Source organism: Physeter macrocephalus, chromosome 3 (genome assembly GCF_002837175.3).
Source record: "Physeter macrocephalus isolate SW-GA chromosome 3, ASM283717v5, whole genome shotgun sequence".
Classification (NCBI taxonomy): Eukaryota; Metazoa; Chordata; class Mammalia; order Artiodactyla; family Physeteridae; genus Physeter; species Physeter macrocephalus.
Window position 1 is genome coordinate 12591227 of NC_041216.1, and position 24853 is coordinate 12616079.

The window sequence follows — 24853 nt, forward strand, 5'->3', positions numbered from 1 at the left end:
CCGGGAGCCTGTGCTCCGCAACGGGGGAGGCCACAGCAGGGAGAGGCCCGCGTACCGCAAAAAAAAAAAAAAAAAAAAAATCAGGGGCAACCTGGGGCACCTACAGTGCACAAACAATATGCTGGGCCCTGGGGTCAGCGGGGAAGAAGCCCACCTCCGGCAGGTAATGCCGGCCACCTCGCCCTTAAGGGGAGGAGTCTGATCTGACTGAGGGGCAGACAGAGCCCTCACCGGGCCACGTGCTCCCGCTGTGGGCCCTGCGTGCGGCTCAGCCATCCATGGGGATGGTTTTATCGCACTGTGTGAGGGGTCACGCTCTCTGCTTCAGGGCGCCTTCAGTGCTGTTCCAGAGAATACCAGGGCCCTGTAACAGGAGGAGAGGCTGGACAAGGTGGCAGAGGCCCCGTAGCTGGACTTATGGCCCCATCCTCTTCCCGCTCTGTCTAATTATTCCTCACAACCAGCCCGCAAGGGGGTACGATCACCTTCCCACCTGCAGGTGAAGTCACGTGTCCCCGGTGGCGTGCTCAGCGTAAGCACCCCCATCCTCTGACTGTCGGACCAGGGCCCCTTCAGGGGTCAGCTGAGTGTCAAGAGCAAGTGCCCAGGGCAGGGTCAGGGGCTGGAGTGGGCAGAAGCTGGGAGCAGCTGAGAGAGGCCCCAGTCACTCCTGTCTCACCCCCAGGACCTTTAGTGCCCAGCCCAGTCGTGGCACAGAGAGAGCATCCCCCGAGACACGTGGCTGGTAAAGGGACGACAAGCTGTGGGACCAGGCGGGAAGTCTCCCGCGATGCCCTCAGCCGGTCTCTCCTGTTCCCCAGCCTCCGTCTATGTCTGCCTTCCCCACTCTGTTCCCTCTGCTTCGAGCATTTAGGGCTTCCTCTCAGTCTCCCAGAGTAAGCCAGCTCCCGCCTACCACAGGGCCTTTACAGGTGCCCTTCTCTCTGCCTAGATCACCCTTCCGGTCCCAGTGGCTCTTCCTCCCCTTCCCTGAGCAGGTCAAGTCCATATTGTCACGTCTCTTTCAGAGCATCAAAGCCCTCTGCTGCCTGGCAGTTGCCCCGGGTGTGATGAATTAAAGATGTGGGCAGTGATCCATTCAGTGCAACTCTCCTCCGCTGGCTGCAAACTCCACGAGAGCAGCCACTGGGTCCTGGTCACCTGTCTCTCCAGCATCATAGCTCATGCACGAGAAATACGGAATGGATGATTGAATGGATGAACAAATGGAGGGAATGAGATCTGAGCTGAGCCTGTGACTGCGGCCTGGAACCTCCCCCAGCCCCACCCATCAACCTCTCCCATCCCCAGACTCAACCTGAGGTCCTCCTCCGGGTTCCTGTCCCAAGTTACGCCTCTGGAGTCCTTATCATTCTAGGTGGTCTGTGTAGATGGTCTTTCTCTGCCTGCCTCTCCATCTAGACCGGAGACAGTGAAGGTGGGATTCCCTCTAGGGCCCCAGTGTCCACCCCAGGGCAGGACCGGAGGGAACAGTGAGCGTGTGTTGAATGAATAAAGGAGGGGCTTTTGAGAGAAGGGAGGCACCTGGCTCTACTCAGAGGCAATGGCTCTGGCCCTTTGCTCTGCAGGCTGAGCACACACACACACACACACACACACACACACACACACGTCTATGGCACAGATTTGGCTGCAGCCTTCATAGGTCCCGGGGGAAGATACAGGAAACAAGGTGGCACCTGGGAGCTGAGGGGCTGGGAGTAGGGCTGTCAGGGTAAGAGCATCAGTGAACTGGGTCCTGCTCTCTCCTCTGAGAAGAAGCAGGCAGTGGTACACCTGAGACTGCTGTCTGGTTGTCTGGCTTCTATCGTGGCTGTGGAGTTGGTAGTATCTTAGAGGCACTGGTGGAGTGATGGCTTCTAACTCATCCCCACCCCCTTGAGGTCTGACATCTTAAAATTCATGGAACCACAGCACCTCGGGGAGGCAGGGACTCTCCTAGGCACTTACTGATAAGCTGCCATGGCAGGAACAGGATTTATTGTTGTGTGCATACTTATTTGCAACCATTTACACACATACACACAAACACACACAACAAGAATTTTATCTTTACCCTCCCAGCTTCCCCCGTTCCCTGCCCTCTAAACGAGAATGTTATGTTTGCAAGATGGTTTCTGATGTGTATGTGAGCCCGCTTACAAAGCAGAGCCAGGAGAATTGGCAATAGGGAGAAAACCAAAGGTGAAACCAAGACTGACTGAGGTGATGGTCCTACATGATGCAAGCGGGGAAGGGGAGGAAAGGAGACAGAACAGCTCTGCAAGCTGCAGGCTGGAGAGATCTGCAAGCTTCAGCTTGTGAGAGGCTCTGCAGTTCCCCGAAAGTGAGGAATGGGGCCTTGAGAAATTGTTGTGGGAGCACAAACTGCCTCCCCGGAGTCTTCTTCCGGAAATGGGAGTAAAATAAGAATTCCTTTTTAAATGGCTGTTGGTCACCAGACTGTTTCTTTGGGTACAACACTGAATTGAGACTGGACCCCACGGAACTCCAGTTACGATCAGGTCACGGCGTCATGAAGGATGCAGATGTTTCTCAAGGGCAGAGGTGGGGCTCTGGGTGTCATCTCCGGGGCCCAGGACCTGGCCTGTGCAGGGGAGACACTTCATAAATAAGTGCTGAACCAAAGAAGAGTCTTTACTTGTAGGAGTTCATTTTATCGTCAGAGAGATTGCAGAACAAAAGTAATGAACAAAAGACTATCTTATTTTTTTTAAGGTTTTCACGTTTTTTTTTAAATTTCTATTGGAGTATAGTTGCTTTACAACATTGTGTGCGTTTCTACTGTACAGCAAAGCGTACAGCTATATGTACACATATATCCCCTCTTTTTTGGATTTCCTTCCCATATAGGTTACCACAGAGTACTGAGTAGAGTTCCCTGTTCTATACAGTAGGTTCTCAGCAGTTATCTATTTTATACATAGTATCAGTAATGTATATATGTCATTCCCAATTTCCCAATTCATCCCACTCTGCCCTTTCCCCCTTGGTATCCATATATTTGTTCTCTACATCTGTGTCTCTATTTCTGCTTTGTAAGTAAGATCATCTGTATCAATGTTTTCAGATTCCACACATATGCATTAATATACAATATTTGTTTTTCTCTTTCTGACTTACTTCACTCTGTATGACAGTCTCTAGGTCCATCCACGTCTCTACAAATGACCCAATTTCGTTTCTTTCTGTGGCTGAGTAATATTCCATTGTATATATGCAACACATCTGCTTTATCCATTCCTCTGTTACTGGACATTTAGGTTGTTTCCATGTCCTGGCTATTGTAAATAGTGCTGCAATGAACATTGGGGTGCACGGAGAGATATACCATGTTCTTGGATTGGAAGAATTAATATTGTGAAAATGACTATACTACCCAAAGCAATCTACAGATTCAATGCAATCCCTATCAAATTACCAATGGCATTTTTCACAGAACTAGAACAAAAAATTTTACAATTTGTATGGAAACACAAAAGACCCCGAATAATCAGAGCAATCTTGAGAAAGAAAAACGGAGCTGGAGGAATCAGGCTCCCGGACTTCAGGCTATAGTACAAAGCTACAGTAATCAAGACAATATGGGACTGGCACAAAAACAGAAATATAGATCCATGGAACAGGATAAAAAGCCCAGAGATAAACCCACATAGGCAGAACACTCTTTGACATAAATTGCAGCAAGATCTTTTTTGACCCACCTCCTAGAGTAATGAGAATAAAAATAAACAAATGGGAACTAATGAAACTTAAACTTTCCTTGCACAGCAAAGGAAACCATAAACAAGATGAAAAGACAGCCCTTAGAATGGGAGAAAATATTTGCAAATGAAGCAACTGACAAAGGATTAATCTCCAGAATATACAACCAGCTCATGCAGCTCAATATCACAAAAACAAACAACCCAATCAAAAAATGGGTGGAAGACCTAAATAGACATTTCTCCAAAGAAGACATACAGATGGCCAACAAAAACATGAAAAAATGCTCAACATCACTAATTATTAGAGAAATACAAATCAAAACTACAATGAGATATCACCTCACACTGGTCAGATTGGCCATCATCAAAAAATCTACAACAACAAATGCTGGAGAGGGTGTGGAGAAAAGGGAACCCTCTTGCACTGTTGGTGGGAATGTAAATTGATACAGCCACTATGGAGAACAGTATGGAACTAAAAATAGAATTACCATATGACCCAGCAATCCCACTCCTGGACATTTATCCAGAGAAAACCATAATTCAAAAAGAGTATCTTAAGGAGAGTGATCAAGTTAGCATTTATTGGGTGCCTCACCGAGAGTCAGGCAACAGTCTGGTCAGTGGGCGTCACCTCCCCCATCCCACAGAGGAAGAAATAGACTCAGAGAGGGGAAGAGACTCACCCAAGGTCACACAGCCGGGCAGTGAGGAGCTGGGTGCAAACCCCACCTGCCTGGCTCCCCCTCCATGCTCTTTCCACTCACCCTCCTGAGCAGAGGAGAGGGAGACAATGTGCAGCTATGGGGGACCTGGGCAGGAGTCGGGGTGGGGCAGGGGGTGGTCACATGTGAGCTGGAGTTTGAAGGAGGCCAAGCATTCTGATGGACAGAGGGGATAGGACACTGGTGTAGGCGAGGGAGGGACGTTCCAGGTGGAAGAAGCAGCATGAGGAACAGCCAGGAAGTGGGGAAGGCCAGAGCATCTTTGGAGCATAGAGAAAAGTGGGGTTTGGTAGGATCAGTAAGGGGAGATATAACAGGAAGGGCAGGGTGGTCCTTGGCCTAAAAGTCCCTCCAAGGTCACAGCTTTGCACAAATCTTCCAGCCCCCTGGAGTCAACTGTGTGAACTCAGTTTGGATGTGAATGCTTAGGCCTGTTTTTTCAGCCCTTCTGACTGGGGTTATTTCCCTGCCCTATCAATAGCCATCCGCCAGCCCTCCCTTGGGGCCCTGACCTCTCCCATAGGCCCAGCTCTGCGCATCCAGGTTCAGCAGGCCCTGCAGACTCCATCTGCCCGCACTGAGCCCGTCACCCAGCCTCCTCAGGCTGCGCCCCATGGACGGCTCTGAGCCGAGTCATGGCTGGGGTCAGTGACGAGAGTGGCTATTTGAAGTACCCACCCCTCCTGCCTATTAGCCAGATTAACGCCACATCTCCTTAAAGTACCGGCAGAGCAAGTCACTCCCCTGCTACAGTCCACCAATGGCTTGCCATCCCAACGTCCATGGCCTTTAAAGCCACACATGCTCCCTCACCTCCCAACATTGCCACTTCAACCCTGTTATTCTCACCGTGGGAGGAAATCATTTTTCGGGCTGTGCAGCTGTTGGTTTAGCACTCACTCCTAAGCCACCCACCAGCCATCGGACACGGGCCAAGGCTGAGACACTGCTTCCACCTGACCACTCCCCTGGGCTCTCCATCATCTACTCTCCCCCAGACACATCCCCAGTGTCCCTGTGTTTGTCTGTGGCCTGGGCTCTCCTAGGAGTCAGGCCTTGTGCTTTCCTTTAGAGCATCTGCCGGGCATAGCCGTCTCTCTCTCTCTGGGAACCCAGCCCAGGGCGCTCCGTCTCTGTCTGCCAATTGGGGAGAGTGTCACCGTCAGCCCAGGGGCCACACTTAGCATCCCTGGGGGGGCGGTTCTGGCTGGCCGGTAGCCACCAACTGCCGGACGCCTGGGTCTCTACCATGAGCGTGGGGAGCCATGGGGAAAGCATTGCTGCTGCCAGAGAAGCCCTTCTGAAATGCAGATTCCCCGTGAAAGGAAGCATATCACACTCTCAGAGTTCTCCAGCCTCCCTCCCAATCACCTGGATGCTGAGTCCTGGAGTCAGGACTTGTCACTGGGGTCAGGTGCTCATGTCACCGACAGCACCGGCTCTGGATTCAGCCGGGCCTGAGCTCGAGTCCTGTCTCTACCTCTTGCACCCTGGATGACCTGGAACATGTCCCTTGATCGCTCTGGACCTCAGCCTCCCATCTGTTCTTGGGGCAAAAGATGCAAAGGAAAAGATAGGGTGAAAAATGGCCACCTTGGAGGGTGGAGGAGAGGATTGGATGAGATGAGTCTTGTAAGTGCTTGGGCCCGTGCCTGTGGGTAGGAGATCTCGGCACATATCAGCTGTCGTCGCTGTCACTGTCATAGAAGCAGCAGGACAGGGTGGTGACAGGCTCGATGCCAGGAGTCAGCCTGGCTGGGTGTGAATCTGGGCTCTACCCCTCCCCGGTGTGTGACTGGGAAAGCTTCTTAACTGTGCTGGGCCTCAGTTTCTGCATCTGTAAGATGGGAACGATGGTGGTTCCTTCCTCGCAGGGTTGTTGTGAGGATCCAGTGAGTTCCTGTGGGTAAAGCACTTGCTCACAGCGCCTCCATGTGAGCCCTTCCCACCGTGTTCACAGTGGCTGTTTCTGGGTCTGTCAGCTTCACCCCACCCCAAGCTCACCAAGGGCAGGGCCAGTGTCTCCATTCGGGTAACCAGCTCATCCCGTTTTACCTGGGACTGTCCCAATTTCAGCACTGAAAGTCCTGCATCCCAGGAAGCCCTCAGGACCCAGCAAACCAGGACAGTTGGTCACCCTAGTCTCCATTTGTTCATCCCCTGATCCCCAGCTTTGTCCATCCGATTCCAGCTCACCTTCACCTCCTCAGAGAGGCTGGGCCTGACCCAAGACATATGTCCCCCACCTGGTCCCTCTGTCACTTGTCACATTAATGTCTCCATTTTTTTCCCATCCTCCCCCCCAACCTCTGGAAGGGAAGTTCTCTGGAACCAGGGGTCCTGCTCCCCTTCCTCCACAGGATCCCCAGCACCCAGTTAAGGTCTGGCATGTAACTGGTACTCAATACATAAGTAAATGTCATTCATTTATTAAGCACCTGCTATATGCCAGGCCCTGTCCTAGGCACTGGGGACACTCCTCTGAGCAGGACAGATTCAACGCCCTGGGCAGGGGGCACGGGCAGCGAGCAGAGCAGGGCAGATGGTCCAGCGTGGGTGCATCAGGGGCCCTCCCAGAGGAAGTGGTGCCTCAGCTGGGGTCAGAGGAAGAGCAGGGGTACGCAGGCCACAGGAGGGGAAGAGGCTCCTGGCAGAGCCACCGGCGGAGCAAAGGCTGGAAGGAAAGAGGAGGTCAAAGGATCCAGCAGTCAGTGTCCCTGAAAATTCCAGAAATAGAGCCGCCCAGACGCTGTGCACGGCCAGAGCCACTTCACCCAGGAGGGAGCCAGGCCTGGAGAGGTTAACGGGCCTGCCCGGGTCACCCGGAGGTCAGTGATAGGATCGCTGGTCTGGGAGCCCACTGCCCCGGACCCCTGGCCGGCCTCCTCGGCCTCGGGTCTTTCTCTGCAACCCGGTCCACCCAGCCGCTGTCACGCTGATCTTTTTTCCTCTTCTCCAGCAATTCCTCTTTCACCTTCCACCTTGGGCTGAGACAATTTCTCAATGTCCGGCCAAAGGGGTAATACTTATTGGATTTGATTTAAGGAATAAAACACTTGCTGGCCCAGCCATTTGGGTGGGAGAGCTGGGAACAGAGGGGCCGGCTGCAGACACACGCATCAGTCTTGCTGCTTTCCCAACATGAGACCCCAGAGGTGCTGACTGGGGGCTTGGGGCCAGCGGCCCTAGGGGTGGACCCTCTACTTCCAGGCTGCGCGAGCCTGGGGACGTCTCTTCACCCCTGGGCGCCTCAGCTTGCTTCCGTGTAAAGTGGGGCACCACCATGTACCCCGCAGGGGTCGTCGTGAGGCCTGGAGATGCTGAGGAGCCTGAGAGCTGACTGGGGGCTTGGGGCCAGCGGCCCTAGGGGTGGACCCTCTACTTCCAGGCTGCGCGAGCCTGGGGACGTCTCTTCACCCCTGGGAGCCTCAGCTTGCTTCCGTGTAAAGTGGGGCACCACCATGTACCCCGCAGGGGTCGTCGTGAGGCCTGGAGATGCTGAGGAGCCTGAGAATGGTGTGCGAATTATCATCTTCCCAGAGCCCCTGGGGTTCCAAGGCCTGACAGGCAGGGGCACCACGGCCGCAGCTGTCTTGGTCCTGCCCCCTTCACAGACAGGGCACTCACCACCTCCCGAGCCAAACAGCACACCTCAGGGTGGTTCTGTGTGGAAAGAAACGGATCAACACACCCGTCCAAGTTCCCCAGGCCCCAGGACAGGCCCTGCCCATCCTCTGAGCCCCTGCCCTGCACGTCGGGCCCTGGGCGGAGACCCACGTTCGAAGTCCTGGCCCTGCATCCCCGGCCCACCCCCCAGAGCTGCTTCCCCCTCAGGTCTCACCCTCTTCATTGTACAGTGGGGTCATTGCACCTGCATCTCGGGCTTGTTGGGGGACTCAGACATAAAGGACGCCCGCTGTGCTGCCCCGTGTTCTGTGACTGTCATCATCCTTGTTAGCTTTTTCCCCACCTTCTCCTCTGCAGGTTCCCTCGGAGCCGGGAGCTCATCCTTAGGGAGCAGGTCCCGTCTGGACTCTGAGTCCCCCTCAACAGGGTTTAATCCCCTTTTCCAGCCTGAGGTTCATTCTTGTCCATTTGTTATTCATTCTAGAGCAGCACTACCGTAGAGATCATCTGGTCCAATTCCATCGTTGTCAGGTGGGGAAACAGAGTCCCAGCAGGTCACTCGGAGACTCCGAGCTGAGATGAGAGCCGGGGAAACCCAGTGTCGAGCCCAGGGCTGTCCACCTCTCCAGGCGACCCCCTTTGGACACACCCTCCTCTGAGACCCGCCACTGGGGACTCCACACGCAGCCTCTCCCAGATCAGGAGAGGGCAGGTCCGCTTTGCAGCCTCCGGGTTTCTCCATCTGTGAATCAGTCACAATAATCCCTGCCTCTCAGAGGTGCTGGGAGGAGATCCTTGCTTGGAATTGTCCCAGTCAAGGAACACTGCCTGGCTAGATACGGAAAATTCAGGATTGGGTTGAGGGGTCAGGCATGGTGTCTTCGAGGGAGCTAATGAATAAATCACAAGTCATTCAGAGGTGTCTGAAGCTCATCCACCTTCACTGGACTGACCTTCCTCTCTCATGCTCTCCATCCCTTCCGCAGAGTGCAGGTGAGGAATAAATAAACAGCAGCTTCCCCACCCCACCACCCGACACACAGGTCAGCTTCCGTGCAGACATCACTCACCGGGCTGGCAGGGCCAGAAGCGGGGACCCCAGTCCCAGGTCCCCTCTGGGACCAACCACAATCCTAATACCAACAGCTACTGCTTATTGAGCACCTACTATGTTCCATGCATCATCTTGTTTCTGTCTCACAAGAAGAAGTGGGTTAAGCACTATAATTAGCCTCAATTTACAGAATTGTAAGAGGGTCAGACAGTGGCACAGAGGAGAAAAGACAGACTCTGAGTCAAACTGGCATGAGTTTGAATTCCAGCTCTAGCCCTTGACCGTTGTGAGGCCTTGAGCAAGTTATTTTAGCCTCAGTTTCCCCATCTCTAAAACGGGGAGTAACAATCTCACTGGGCTCTTTTGAGGATCCCATGAACAAGTGGGTCAGGGTCTGGCGTGTAGTAATTATTCAGCACATGGTGGCCTTGCTTATTCATATTATCGTTGTTGCATTACTCCTATGTTATTTCTTTCCCCTGTGCCACCCTGGCTGCCTGTGCTGGGAGAACTGGGGAGCTGAAACCAACCAGAAAAAGAGCATGAATTTTAAGTGGCTACAGAGAGTTAAGACTTCCCTGCTGGGGGTCAACACACACACACACACACACACACACACACAAACACACACACACACGCGCGCGCGCGCACACCTGCCCTTTTCCTCCAGCAAGAAGAGGTAGGGTGAGGACTCCTTCCTGGTGGCAGCTCCTGGGCACTCTGCAGTTCCCGGTGGTTGCAGGCTCTTGGTGTGTTGCTCTGTCTGGGCAGGGTCCCTATTTGCTGGCACTAAGCAGAAGGTAGATGAAGCCTGGAAAGGCAGGAGGCTTGAGTGAGGCTCTTCCTCGAGATACTGATTCCACTCCTGCTTTAAGAATCTATTCTCGACCTGCAGAATTGTCTCAGCACCCAGCACAGAGCCTGGCACAAAGGGGACATTCAGAAAATATTCATTAAATAAGTGAACAAATTCTGAGATTCTATAGTTCTAGGTACCTGAGACTCTGATTCTAACATTCTGTGGTTCTGTGGTTCAAGAATCTTAAACTGCTAGTACTTTTAACCAAGGATCCCAGGCTCAAATGCCAAGAAGAGGCAGGCAGAGAATGTGTGTGAGTGGGCCAGAGATGAGTGCGAACACACACACTGTGGGAGGGGCAGCCTGGGAGGGTCTGGGGAGCCCAGTCCCGTCATAGCTATGACCAGTATGAGCCCAGTGTGGCCAGATCTTCCGATTTTTCAGGGCAAGGCAGACAGCTGGATTTTTTTGCCTTTTCTCTTTCAACCTTTTTGTTGTTGTTGTTGTTGAATAGCCTCATTTTTTTTTTAACTGCCATGTTTTTAAAAATAATAATAGGAGAAACTGTGTGTGGGGTTTCTGGGAACTCTCTGGACCATCTTTGCAACTTTTCTGCAAATCTAAATCTATTCTAAAAGAAAAAATTTTATTAAAGAGAACAAAAACACCACGAGGGCCAAAAGAAATAGATCTGTGAGCTGAATCAGCCCCCCGGGCAACTGCTTGCAAACTCTGTGCTCAATAGCAGTGAAACTAGGCACTAAGCTTGAAGTCAAGGCGCAGGGTCTGAACAGCTTACACACTTCCACCTCCTGGCCAGGCCGGGGAGGCAAGGCCCACGCCTAGAGACGGAGGCTGGAGAAGTGGGAGGAGAGGCAGAGAAGAGCAGGTGAGGGGCAGCGTGGCGCTGGAGCGGGGGATTCTGGGTAGATACATTAAGTTGAGAGGCCTAGGGGATGTGGAGAAAAAGGAGACCCTTGTGCACTGTTACTGGGAATGTCAACGGGTACAGCCATTATAGAAAACAGTATGGAGCTTCCTCATAAAATTGAAAATAGAGCTACCGCCTGATCCAGCAATCCTACTTCTGGGCATGGATCCAGGTCCAAATCCTGACTCTACTCCCTACTAGCTGAGTGACCTCAGGAGAGTCACTTCCCCTCTTCAGGCCTCAATTTCCTGATCTGTAACATGGAGATAATGATTGCTTGGCCTCAGCTCATGACCCCAGAAGCTACCTGGTCCACCACGTCAGGGCAGAAGGCACAGTTCCTCAGGGCCAGTGCAGCAGGGCTCCCACAGGCAGGCACGGCCAAGCCTCTGCGTCCAGCCCTGCTGACAGCTGGCCACTCTCACTGGTGACACGGCCCATCGTTCTGGGCATCTCAGATCTGAGGCTTCTCTCCTTCTCTGTTCTGGGCCTTGCTTCCCTTTCAGAGTCAGGTTCTGCTCCTTGATTGCAGCTTGTTTGAGGCAGAACCTTTTGTTGCAAGGGGCAGAGCACGAAGAGTTAAAGCAAAAGGTATCGACTTGTTGGCCCCCAGAACTGGAACATACAGTGCGTGGAATTGGTTTCACAGGGACAGCTGGAGGCAAAAGCTCTACCTGCTTCCTCCCTTCTCTTCGCTCTGCTTCCCTCTGTGTCGACGTCCTTCTCAGACAGACCTTCTCCCCACTGAGGGGAAAATGGCCACCAGCGAGTCCAGGCTTAGATGGTCCTTACAGCTTGTGACCCCAGAGGAAGAGGGCCCATCTCCCTCCCAGTGTCCATATCAGAGGATCCTGTTAATAAGAGAGAAGGGAAGGGTCTGGACAAACCCCTCAGAGCTCCTTGCAATGAGCTGCTGCACGCTTCACTTCACAGGACCCGGAGAGAATGAGGGTCTGTCTCCCTGATAGGACTGTAGCCCCCACTCCCCAGCCCAAGAAGGTGAACTGTAAGGTCCATGGGGTCAGCAGAGGCAGGGGTGGGCTAGATCAAAGGGCTCAGAAGACAGCAGAAAGTTTGGAAAGGTAGAATCTGCTCCCAGGCTCTCTGATGAGAAACAGGAAGCAAAGGCATGACTGGAGGGACTGGAGGACTCAACCTCCCATCACAGTCCTCAGGGCCCCTGGAAGAGGTAATGTCCCTGGCCTTTCCTGGGCTCTGGGCCTGGCCAAGCTGCCTCCTGCATCTGGGGGTGAATGAGTAAACAACAGGAAGGTGGATGCCTTAGAATAACCCAGGATTTGGGGAAGAAAATATCAGCAAGCAAATCACAAGAGGAACCAATCAGCAGGGACCTCCAGTCAGCTGGACCAATGAATTCACCCAGTCGGATGAATTCATTTGTTCGGCCAATCACGTGTTGAGTTCTGCCATGAGCTACTATTAAGACACAGTGAGGCTGGCATTGGTGCTGCTTCCAGATTCCCAATGACCTTGGGCCTCTAGGAGTCTCCCCACCTCCCCCACCAGGGGGCACGTCCTTCCCAACACGCAAAGGACAAAATGGCCTTGCATTGGATGGGAGCCTTTCAAGGCATGCAGGGAGCAGGGGACCACGCCTGACATGTCAGTGGTGCATTGAGACACTCGTGTCTCCAGGCCCCTGATGATGTCAAAATGTTATGATTTCCCTGGAAGAAATGATGAGTGGAACTGAGTGGAATTAAACATCGACCTGACTGGAGAGGCTCCTGCTGAGTGTGTAGCCATGGTGACAGCATCCCTGCTGACTCCCCACTCACCAAAGGGGACAGGGGCAGCCGGGAGAGAAGGAGCCTGTTGGACCCTCCTGGGACACCCCTGAATTTCTGTCTCATTCAGGTTACTGAGGACCCAACTTTGTTCATTCGTTCCCTCACTCATTCCATATATTTCCCTAGCATCTATTTTGTTCTGAACACCACGACGTGTTCCCTGTCCTCAGAGATCCTATCGTCTAGCTGAGGAAGGAGACGTAAATAGATAAACAAATGAATATAATTAGAAACTGGGATGCTTATTGTGAAGTGAGAGAATAAAACAACATAACGGAGAAGAAAATGGCAGCTTAATCTAGGGGGTCCAGGGAGGGCCTCCCTGAGGGAATATTTGAACTGAGACCAGAAGGGTCAGGAGTCAGGCAAAAAGAAAGAGGAAGAGCTTTCCTGGTGGCAGGAACTGCCAAGTGAAGGCCCTGAGGCAGGAAGGAGCTTGGGGCTTCCCAGGAACAGAGGCCGCTAGTGTGGTTAGAATGAGGCTGGAAACGGACAAGGACCAGGCCAGGAGGGACTACATGTTCTCGTAGTTCCTTATCCCAGGGCAGTAGGGGCCGTGGGAGAGCTTTAAGCTGGATTGTGATGCCACCAGGCCGGTGTTTTTACAGCTCTTTTGTCTGCTCTGTGGAGCGTGGACTAGGGGAGGAGAGGCAAGGGAGAAGAGCGTTCCACGAAGAGGGAGCAGCTCGCAGGCAGATCAGGCCTGAAGGAACAGGACGTGTTCCAGGAACTGCCCGGAGAAGGTGGGAGCATGGGGGGGAGGTGCTTGAGATGAGGGTGGGGTTGGGTGGGGCCCTGCCACAGAGGGCTTCACAGGTGCCTGTTCAGAGTATGGCTTTTAAATGGGGGGAAGTGACATGATTCAATTTTTTTAAGTTCCCCTTAAGCTCAGCCTTAGTATGTCCAACAGCCACTGCTGACCAAGGTTTTAGGAGGCTCAGCTCCTATTGGATGGGAAGGGAGCGTGGCGGGAATCCTCAGAAAGAGAGGGGTGTTAGGGCCCTGGCTCTTTCCTTCTCAGCTGTGTGACCTTGGGTGAGCTCCTGAACCTCTCTGAGCCTCATCTCCCTCCTCAGGAAACAGGGTTGAGACCCCTCACTCCACAGGGCTTCCCTGAGGGCCTGACGAGATCCTGGGTGTGGCTCAGTCCTCGGTGCTGTCACCCGTGGCATTATGAATCCATCTCCCCACTGGTGAGGGGGCATCACAACATCCCTGGGAGGCAGAAGGGCCAGGGGTGTCTCTTCCATTTTCCAGATGAGAAAAATGAGGTCCAGGGATGGGAAATGACTTGCCCAAGGGTGGCGAGTGGCAGGCAGCGCCCAGGAGACAGAGGCTGAGGATGGTGAGCGGTTCGAGTTGGCGCCCTCTGGATCCCCACGGGCGTGGGTTCAAATCCCATCTCCTAGTCACCAGCTCAGTGCCTTGATCAGGTAGCCCAACCCCTCTGGGTCTCAGTCACGTCATCCTCAGCCTGTCAGAGGCTCAGAGTGACTGAGGTCACACCATGTGTGGAGGCCGGCACAGGGAAGAAGCTGCTTAAACTGACAAAAAGGAAGAGCATCAGGGCGAGACGGAGACACTGCCTGGGAGAATCACTCTCCCCTCCTAGGGAGCAGCTGCCCCAAATCCCCCCACTTCTCTTCTCTCACTTGGCTCTTGGCAGGATCCACTGTCATTTCTACACAGAGGTAACAGTAACAATAATTATACTAATTCCAATTCGCAGACCCTTCCTCCCAGCGGTGCTTTGCCAGCACCAGTTGCACTCCACCCACCTCCCCAGAAAGAGGGGCACGAAAGGCAGTCTTAGGGCAGGACATCCAACACCAACATGCCATGTGACTCTGAGCAGGGCCTTTCTCATCCTGGGCCTCAGTTTCCCCATCTGCACAAAGCAGGTATGGAAATAGATACTTAAAGAGGTAAGAAGTGTCAGTCACACTGGGCCACTAACATCTGAGGCTGTTCAGAGGATGTGTGTGTATGTGTTGGCCCCTCTGACCTTATCCCTCTCCCCTCTCCTCAGATCACAAAGCAACAGCCTCCATGACCTCCTGCCATTCCTCAAAGAGGCTATGACTTTTCCAGCCTCAGGGCCTTTGCACTTGCTGTTTCTTCTGCTTCTGCTTCCCTCAGGTGTCACCAGGTTTATCCCTTCATTTCATTCAGGTCTCAACTCAGACATCCCTTAGAGTATCACCCACCCCAGCCTATCACTCCTTGACTCCCTGAATTTGTCCCCCACAAACTTCATGTGTTCAAACCCTAACCCCCAGTACCATAGAATGTGACTGTACTTAGAGATAGCACCTCTAAAGAGGTGATTCAGTTAAAATGAAGCCGTTAGGAGGGGCCCTAATCCAATCTGACTGGTGTCCTTTTAAGAAGAGATTGGGACACACAGAGAGACACCAGGGATGTGTGTACACAGAGGAAGACACAACAAGAAGGTGGCTGTCTGCAAGCCAAGGAGAGAGGTCTTAAAGAAACTAAATCTGCCAACACCCTGATTTTGGACTTCTAGCCTCTATAACTGTGCGAAAACAGATTTCTGTTGCTTAAGCCACCCAGTCTGTGGTATTTTGTTAAGGCAGCCCAAGCAAACTAATACAGCTCTCAACCCTATTTTATTTTTCTGTGTAGCACTTATCAGGTCTGACATTATTTATATATACATATTTCTTTATTGTTTGTCCCCTCCTCACCCCATACAGTAGGAACTCCACGAGGTCAGACACTTGGCTGGTTCTGTTTCCGGGAATCGTAGGCACATAGTAGGTCCTCAGTAAATGAAGAAGTTGGAGCCGGACACCCCTGAGTTCAAGTTCTAGCCCTGACATTCCCTTACACTGTAACCTTGGACTGGATCCTTGACCTCTCTGGATCCTTGACCTCTCCTCCTTTACAGAGGAGCCCAAAGTGTCTCCTCTGTAAAATGGACCCAATAATCGTGCCAGACTCAGAAGGTGTGTGACACTATGGAGGATTAATGCAGGCAAATTGCCTAGTGCAGTGCCTGGCGCGTAATATATGCTCCAGAAATAAGAGATAAGTTGTTGCTGTTCTCTTAACAGTAGTAAGTCCATTCACTCATTCATTCATTCCATAAACACATACTGACACTTTTTCTGCTGCCAGATGCTGGGGACATGGAAAATCAGGCTTGGCTTCTGACTTAGAGGTGCTCCCAGGTTAGTGGGGGAGACAGACCAGGGGATCGGTAATGAGGGTCCGTGAGCAGAGACAGAAATAGGCTCCTCAGGGAACGTTCACAGAGAAGAGAGTGTTGGTATTGGGTCTTGAGGAGTGAGTAAGAGCTCGCCAGGCCAATAGGGAGGGGAAGGGCATCCAGGCAGAGGAAAGGGCAAGTGCAAAAGCAGGGGCAGGTCCTTGCCTGGTGTGTACCTGGCTAACGTCTGTGCCTCTGCGTGGCTGGTGCAGGGCCAAGGAGTTTGGAACATGATCCAAGGACACCATGGAGCCTGGGAAGGATTTATAGCGGGAGGGAACGAGTCAATTTTGTGCTGTGGAGGATCACTCCAGGGCAGAGTAGAGGGCAGGCTGGAGTGGAGGTACTGGAGGGCAGAGAGGGTGTGAGTGCATAGAGCTGGAGCATGGCGGGGGGCGGGGGGTGTGGGCAGTCAGCCAGAAGACCAGAGAGAAGACCAGTGGTGAAGATGGGCCCCAGGTCAGCTCTGGAGAAGCATCCAGGCCCAGGGGCTTGATGTGGAAGTGCCTGAGCTGCAGGATGGGTCTCCCAGCTAGGCAGAGCTGGACTGACAGGAAGGGTTCCATGGCTGTGGGGTCAGAGAGCTGAGGTGGGTCAATCAGGGTGTCATCTTCATAGTTCACAGGGAGTCAGGAAGGAACATTCTGTCAACCAGAACCAGAGCAGGAAACTTGACAGGACTAGAGAAGTTTCATTCCACAAGAAAGCCAAAGGGAAATACATTTGTTTCCATGACACATGTTTTCAGGAGACCATGTGGTTGTTTTTGCACTGGAAAGCCATGAATGGAAAATTCCACCTGCTGAGACAGACACTTCCTCCTCCAGGCACTAAACAATGGAGGAAGCTTCTGTCCTGAGTTTACTGGTGCCTGAAACCCTACCATTTGAGCTTCATTCCTAAGGCTTGAGGCTTTGTCCTTCGTTAAAACGCAAACAACTTCACAGAAGTCGTGTCTTCAACACAGACTTATTTTCATTAATTCAACAAATATTTATTGACTTCTTGCTCTAAACCAGGCAGTACCTAGAGGCTGGGAACAAAGAGATTAGTTAAGACTTGTCCAGGTCCATACCTTTGTTTTTAAATGATTGAAGAAGACAATGTAGGTGATACAAACAAACTTTAACACTTCATGAAGCAGTAAGTCTTCGTTCCCAAGGGTCCAGAGAACTGCAAAATTGGCAGAAGGCAGGAGGCATTTATAAGATAAAGAATAAGGAACAAGGAAGAGAAAACCAGAAAATGAATATAGAACAAGGACGAGAAAAGGAGAAAATAAATAAGGAACAAGGAAAAAGCATAAAGCCCAAAGCTGGCTTGGCCTTTGAGGATTGGCTTACTAGGTATACTGTACTTCTGGTCAAGTGGAGCATTTACAGGGACACAAAAGTTATCTGGGTTTCATTACGCTGATGTGGCACCTTGGGCAGGACCGGCTCCATCTTGGGCCTAGAGATTTATTTCAACACCTTCAAGGAACTGGCAAGCCCTGTGTGTAGGGGGTGGGTGGGGGACAATAGAAAACTTGATCATAATGGTGCAGCAAATGGTGGTGAGAGCACCCTGCAGAGGTGACTTATTTCGTAGTTGCAAAAGGTGAAGCTTGAGCTGCGATCTAAAGGGTGAAGGGGGGTGGGGTGGGGATGGAGAATCCCAGCTCGGGGCACAGCCAGGGAGATGGATGGAGTCATGAGCCACGATGGCGGGAGACGGGGGGCTCCATGCCTCTCAGCAGCCTTGGACATGAGGCAGGACGTTGGAGATGGGGCTGGAGCGGCAAAGAAGACTTCTCATTGATTGGATGTTATTACCCATCTCAGGTGGTGGCATCTGTCACAACCTTTGCTGCCCCTCAGCCCCCAGCTTCCATCTCACCTCTTTCCAACAAGCCCACCACACTCTCCTTGAGGGAGCTGCCTCTTCCCACTCGCCGTCATGTGGTATGAATGACTCGCCCTCAGCTCCCGAGGTGGGGTCTGATTGGCTTAAGCCATCAACCTACCCCATCCTGCTGGTACGTGATTGGTTCAGGGCAGGGCACATGACCCAGCTCAGGCCAATGAGAGGCGAGATGTTTGCTGGAGTTTCTGGGGAAAGGATCGTTCCCTCTCCTCTGGGGGAACTCCCAGAAGGGACCTGCACTTTTCTTCTGGCTCCAGGGAGTGAGGGGCACGAGGGGCCAGGGGTGAAGGCAACACTGGAGGAGAGAATGTCAGAGAGGTGGAGCCTGGCTGGACCTACCTTTGCTGGTTCGCTTAGCCAGCAATTTCCCACATTTGTTTAACCCGTTTACTGTTACTTTCAAGTGAAAAGTTCCTAACTGGGGCAGGGCATTTCTGGAGGACAGAATTGGATAGAGCTGGAAAAGAAGCAGGCCCGGGTGCTCCGACCAGGGGTGGGGTGGGGGTGGTCTAATCCCTTTTCTTTTTTATTCCATCCCTATGTACAGTACTTATGAGTCAAGATCTTTCCCCAGAAAATATTTCCTGACCCCTATCACTGCCGTGGCTCCTGGTTGGAAAGCCCAGGTGTCAGGAGTCCTAGGTTCTGTCCTAACCCAGCCAGTTGCCTGACTGTGGGGCTTAGGGTGAATCATACCCCCTCTCTGGTCCTCCATTTGTGATTCGCCCACCAGCCCCCAGACTGAGCTCTAGGGCAATGTCCAAGCAGCCGCAGAGCCCAGGGCAGGTCTGGCACAGAGCAGATGTCAACTGGGTTGTTGACCAATTAATGTGGGAGCTGTAGCTTCCTGCTCTAACCTCCTATGTCAGGGACCAGCTGCTGTTCCTCTGTTCACCCAGAATGCCTCCTGGAGACCCCAGCCCCATGTTAGAGCAGGAGGAAGAGATTTAGCATGCAACCTGCATGGTTCAGCTCACACAGAACCTCTAGTGCTGTTGAAGGCTCACTGAACCACAAGTGGAGGAAAAAAAAATTCACCAAAAGCTCAACCCTTTACTTTCCATTTGCAGCTGACCTGGGCAGTCAAGCTCTAAGACTCTCTCCTCAGTCTGCTCATTGCAGGCAATGATGAAGAGCCCATGCCTGGCGACAAGATTCAAAGAGTGAAATAAATCACTGGGGGTCAGCCTAGGTTTATTCCTTTAAAAGAGCAGAGCCACAGCTCTGCTCTGCTGGGTGGCATGGATTGCATCTCAGAGTGCAGGACATGCGTCTGTATTCACAGGCAGGATCAGAGGAGGAAGGAGTGGAGGGACCCACCTTCCTCCATGAGAAAGGATACAACCCCAAGAACACTGAAGGGTGAGTCAGGGGTTCAATGGGATCCTATATATGTGTGACATGTGTGTGTGTGGTATGTAGCTCTTGTGTGAGATGTGAGGGTGCGGCATCAGTGAAAGTGGTAGAGGAAAAGGAGGAAGTAGCAGATGATGATGTGAATTCCAAGGTAAGTGTCTTGAACTTCATCCTGTGAGCACTGTACCCCACCACACGCACACGAACACGCACACGCACACGCACACACACGCCAGAGGAATTTTTAAGGTGTGCCCAACAGTACAAGAAGACATTACATAGGCATAGGACATCCTCCCTCTGTTTCAGTTTTACTCTAATACACGGAAATATCCATTGCTTTGTATTTTATATTAAAACAATCATGGGTATAATATAGAAAGCAAAATGTGCATATTTTTGAAACATTAAATTGGAGAGTCCAAAGAACCTGTGAGCTTGTGGTTAGGGGTCTAGATGAAGCACTGTCTACATTCAGACCTTTTGGTAATCTGGGTGTTCCCATATCATGACGCCATTAGCAAGAAACCCCCAGTTTCTCCTCCGGGGTCGGGGGGTGGGGGGGAAGGGGGGCGCGACGGGTGGGGGGGAGTGGGGCGCGGCGGGTGGGGCTCTGTCCGCGGTGCTGAAGCAGGATTAAATCATTCCAACGGGTGAGTTCAGACCTTAAAACTTCTGGTCTATTTCTATCTCTTGGAAGGGGATTAAGGGGGAAAGCTCAGAGAAGACTCTCAAGAAGTTGAGCAACCCTGAAGGCTAGAGAGTGAATATTCCTTACTACTTGCCCTTCAGTTCAGGGGACAGAATCCTCAGAGCAAGGTAGAGATGGAGGATAATGAGGAAAGCTGGAGGAACAAGATTAGGGCAATTGTGTGTGGCATTCACAGACTTCAGGGAAAATATTTTCTTGAGTTTGGAGACTTTTTTTCACTTCCTAAGAACGATCCAGTGTTCTTGAAGAAGGAAAAATCCCCAGTGACCTTCTGTGTGTGTGTGTGTGTGTGTGTGTGTACAAATGGGTATGTATCTGACTGACTGCATGTAATAGATTCTCTGTGTGATGATACATCTCTCATATTAAACAATTGGCATCTCATAATTCAGTTACTCAAGAGGGAGAATCTAGGACAAATCTTTAGCTTGCATTTTATCCCAGTTCAAAAATGTGTGCATTCTATGATCATTTTGAAATATACAGAAATATCGAATCACTATGCTTATAACAGGAACTAATATAGTGTTGTAGGTCAATTATACTTCAAAAACAAACAAACTCATAGCAAAAGAGATCAGATTTGTGTTACCAGAGGCAGGGGGTGGGGTGAGGGGAAATTGGATGAAGGCAGTCAAAAAGTACAAACTTCCAGTTATAAGATGAATAAGTACTAGGGATGTAATGTACAACATGATAAATATAATTAACGCTGCTGTATGTTATATACAAAAGTTATTAAGAGAGTAAATCCTAAGTTCTCATCACAAGGAAACATTTTTTTCTATTTCTTTAATTCTGTATCATGAGATGATCAATGTTCACTAAACTTATTGTGATAATCATTTCATGATGCATATAAGTCAAGTCATTATGCTGTACACCTTAAACTTATACACTGCTGTATGTCAATTATATCTCAATAAAATTGGAAGGAAAAAATCTAATAAAAAATAAAAATTAATTTTTAAATGTGTGCCTCCTAAGTTTTTTCAACTCCACCCATAGCTTTGTGGTCATAGCAACCACGTAGATCTGCTAAGAAGAGAAAGCTCTGGCATCCCTGAGGGAAGAGTTCCCCTCTTGGTGGGTGCTGAAGGGAAAGCCTAAAAGGATTTCATAATCCCAGGGAGCTGGAAAGCCCACAGCTCAGTGCATCCATCCTTCTGGCAGACAGGGTCCCTGGTTATACTTCATGACCAGCCCACCAAGACTGTAGGGAAGGTCCCCTCACCCCAGCCCCTCAGTCCCCACCTGCTCTGTCCCCCAATCTTGCTGGGCCTGCGAGGCCTGGGAAACTCCAGCCTGAAGATGATGTGGTGCTGGCCAACTTTGATGGGTGGTCAGAGCCTTGGCTTCAGACATCTGGGTTGGAGTCTGGGCTCCACTCACCCACGGTGGGATTTGGGGGAGTGTTGTTTCATTTGATGTCGTTGCTGACCCCAGTGAGTGCCCCATCACCCCCTCTCCCATCTCTCTAACGTCATACCTATTGTTTATACCTGTGGCAGTCATTTGATCATGGTTGACATTGGCATTTCTTCCTGATGGATGTAATGACTTTAAATTTGCCCTCTTGTTATTTTAATCAGTTTAGCCACCATTAGCACATGTATTGTTGTCCTCACTAATATAATTGCTGTTAGCCAAATAAGAATAATTCCTGTTATAGTCAACACAATAAAAATGTGTTATCTGTATTTCTTTGCAGGTGTTATCTGGGTTTCTCTGCTTCTGCAGGTTTCTGTCAACGTGGACAAACCCACCTGCTCCTCTACTTGAACAAGCTCTCTTGTCTTCCTGTAGCCACAGTCACTTCCTGTAGGATGGATCCTACATCCCCTCCTGAAGAGCACACTAATTGGTAGATTTACAGCTACTTACTCTGTTTATGTGGCCACTCTAGTTACTGTGCATTGAGAACTTACTCTGGGCCAGGCATGGTGCTAAGCACTTTGCCAAGATTATCCCTAAGACAGACGCACCATTCTTACCCCCATTTTACTGCTGTGAAAACAGGTTTACAATGGGTGAATGATTAGCCCAAAGGCCCCCATATGATGAATAGATAAGCTGGCCTTTGATCTTGGCTCTTTCTGATTCTCGAGCCCACACTTCCTGCTTGCATTTTGCACCATTGAACAGAGATAGTCATCCCCCTCCAGATGTTCCTTCTCCTCCCCTTTGCCCTCCTCTTCCCCTCACCCCCTTTTCTTCCTCCCCACCCCTTTGTAAATCACCACTTTCTCCCTTTCCCTTCCCTCAGCTCTTGCCCACAGCCCAGCACTGCCAAGATCCCTTGGGGCAGGCGCCCTGAGATTTGACATTCCATGTCACTTGCTGGGACAGCAAGAGGGAAATGGCTTCAGAGACAACCTCACCTTATGGGGAGAAAATCCAGATTTAAACCCACCCTGAAACCCCTTCGCTGCTCCAGGGCCTCTTGGCTAGGAGATGATACATTGGTTTCCCTTCATTCCTAGCAGCTCAGATGTGGAACTAGCTCTACCCTCAGCATCACCTTGCTGCAGATGTGGGAGTGATGAAAACACTGTCCCTGAGGTTACTTTCACACAATTGTCTCAAGGAACTTCTTCTGGACATCACGTGATTCTCACATCATCCTAGGAAGTAGAGCATTATACCCCCTTAAATGGGGAAACTGAGGCTCGAAGTGATTTTTGGAAGCTGACGAATTCTAGAGGTCATTAGTCTTCTATTTCACAGATGAAGAAACTGAAACCCAGAGAGGGGTCTCCAGCAAGAGAGGCAGAACAAGCATCTGATCCCAGGGTCTCTAATTTTCAGGCCAGTGTCTGTAACAAAATGGCAGGCACAACCTGTGAGTCAGTCCAGGGTGTTGGTTGTATTCTTGTTTTGGTTTGGTTTTAGTTTCAGCATGACTCCCATTTTGCCTGGTCTTCTGAGAAGCTGGTGATGGTTGGGGGCAGATCTGTTTGGATTCAGACATAAGATTCCAAGATCTGCCCCTGACTCACCGTGCATGACCTTGGGCAGCCTTCCCTTTGCCTCTACACACCTCGGTTTTCTTATGTGTACAGCGATCTTTCACAGGACCAGGTCTCTGTGTTTGAGTTCCCCAGCATTCTGGATGTACTCAAGAGTGTCCCATTCCCCCAAGGGTTTCAAAACTGGACATGGTCTCCATGATCTCGTGGCTTGGGAACATCTGCTTCACTTCCCCAGCAATGATTTTATCTCCTCCTGCTGGAAACTCTGCTCCATGTACTTGGGCTGAATAAGTTGATTTCTAGAAACTACCATTTCATGGGGCTGCTCACATCAGAAGCAGGTAGTTGTTCTGAGTGCTTCTGCACGAGCCCCAGAGTCCATCTGGGACAAATCCATCCCTCCAAAGCAACATCTGCTGGGCGGTGGCATTGAATTATGTCACACTATAATAACTTCTCCCCGGGCACCTGTAACCTTTACTTAACTGAAGTTGGAATCTCCCACCAAGAGACCCACTTCCCTGTCTGGGGACTTTTCCTGGCAGGAGGCGTCCTGGGAGCCAACTGCGACGGTGTTATAGAGGGCAGAGCAGGTATCGATGTCAGAGGGAGGTGCCTCGGGACCTGGCAGGGGGGTCGGGAATAGGCTCCCGATAGGAGAGGGGGAGGCAGGGGTTCAGAGGGCCACACCGATGGGATAATTCAGTTCACAGGGTCTGTCACCCAGCGTAGGTGCCCTGGAGATTCATGTCATCATTTACCCATTTACTTTCTCACTCCCTCACTCAGCAAACACTTCTTGGCCAGTGATGGGCCGGGTAATGTGCCAGGTGAAGGGGATACAGGGGTGATGAAGAGCTTGCCTTTACCCTCGAGGGGCTCACAGTCTGGAACAGGAGACAGAGGCTCTGCCTCAAGAAGTGCAAGAAGAGACACCAGGAGCAGAAGGAGGGGGCACGGAACTCCCTCAGGGGCAGGTGGGGCGGGCATGGGTCTTAGGGTGGGGCCCCCAAAGCGGACCCTGAGACATGGGCTCTGGTGTCGGTCGTTCATCTGGGGGGTGAGCCCAGGCAGCACCAGTGAGGACACGGAGAGACTGAGCAGGGCAGGGAGGAGAGTCAGCGAAGCCTGGGCTCGTGAGTGGGTTACAGCGGTGGGCCCTGGGGCTCAGTCCTTCTGGGGACCCTCTGAGGAAAGAATAAAATAAATGCAGGCACTTGAGATGGGAAGATGTCAGCACACCCAGAACTTTCTGTAGCTGCAGGAGAACTCAGAAAGTCAAGGGGCCATGAGGTGGGGGATCAACGGCATCTGCTGTGGCGTCTTAGAGAAGCTGACATTTGAGCTGGGTTTGAAGCGTGACTAGGAGTTTTGCAGCTGGGGCAGGCATGGGGAGCCGTAATCCAGGCAGCGTGAAGAGTATATGGATGGGAGGGGAAGAAATAAAAGTGGCTCAGAGGACCAGAGGAGTTCAAGAAGATAACTTATTTTAAAATTAATTATGGGGGAGATTTGAGCAGCCTTTATGCAGGGAAGTCTTAGGTAATGGAGTTGGGGGAGTTGACAAGTGAGAGAGAGAGACAGAGACAGACAGAGACAGAGACAGGGAGAGAACACTCAGTAGGGACAACCCTTGGCAAAGGTAGAAAGGAAAGGGTTCAGAGGACAGAAGAGATGTCTTCCACCAGAAGAGAAATTTTCTGTTCCTGAACTGCCTGAGAATAGGTTTAGCCGTAGGAGAGAAGGGAGCGCTCAGGAAAGTCAGTTACCCGTTGGGAGTGAAGTTGATGTGTGGGATGGGAGAGGGCTTGTGAAGGCGGAGGACTTGAATAGTCCTTGAAGGTAGGTAGGGGAGTGGAGCAAATTACAGGAAGGCCAGAAGGATGGACGATGCTGGAGCCAGCTTACGTTGGCACTGACTCCCTGGCAGTGTACTCATTGAGTACAGTTTTCTTGATGGCTTCCTGGCAGCTCAGAACAGGAGTTGAGAAAGCAGATGGT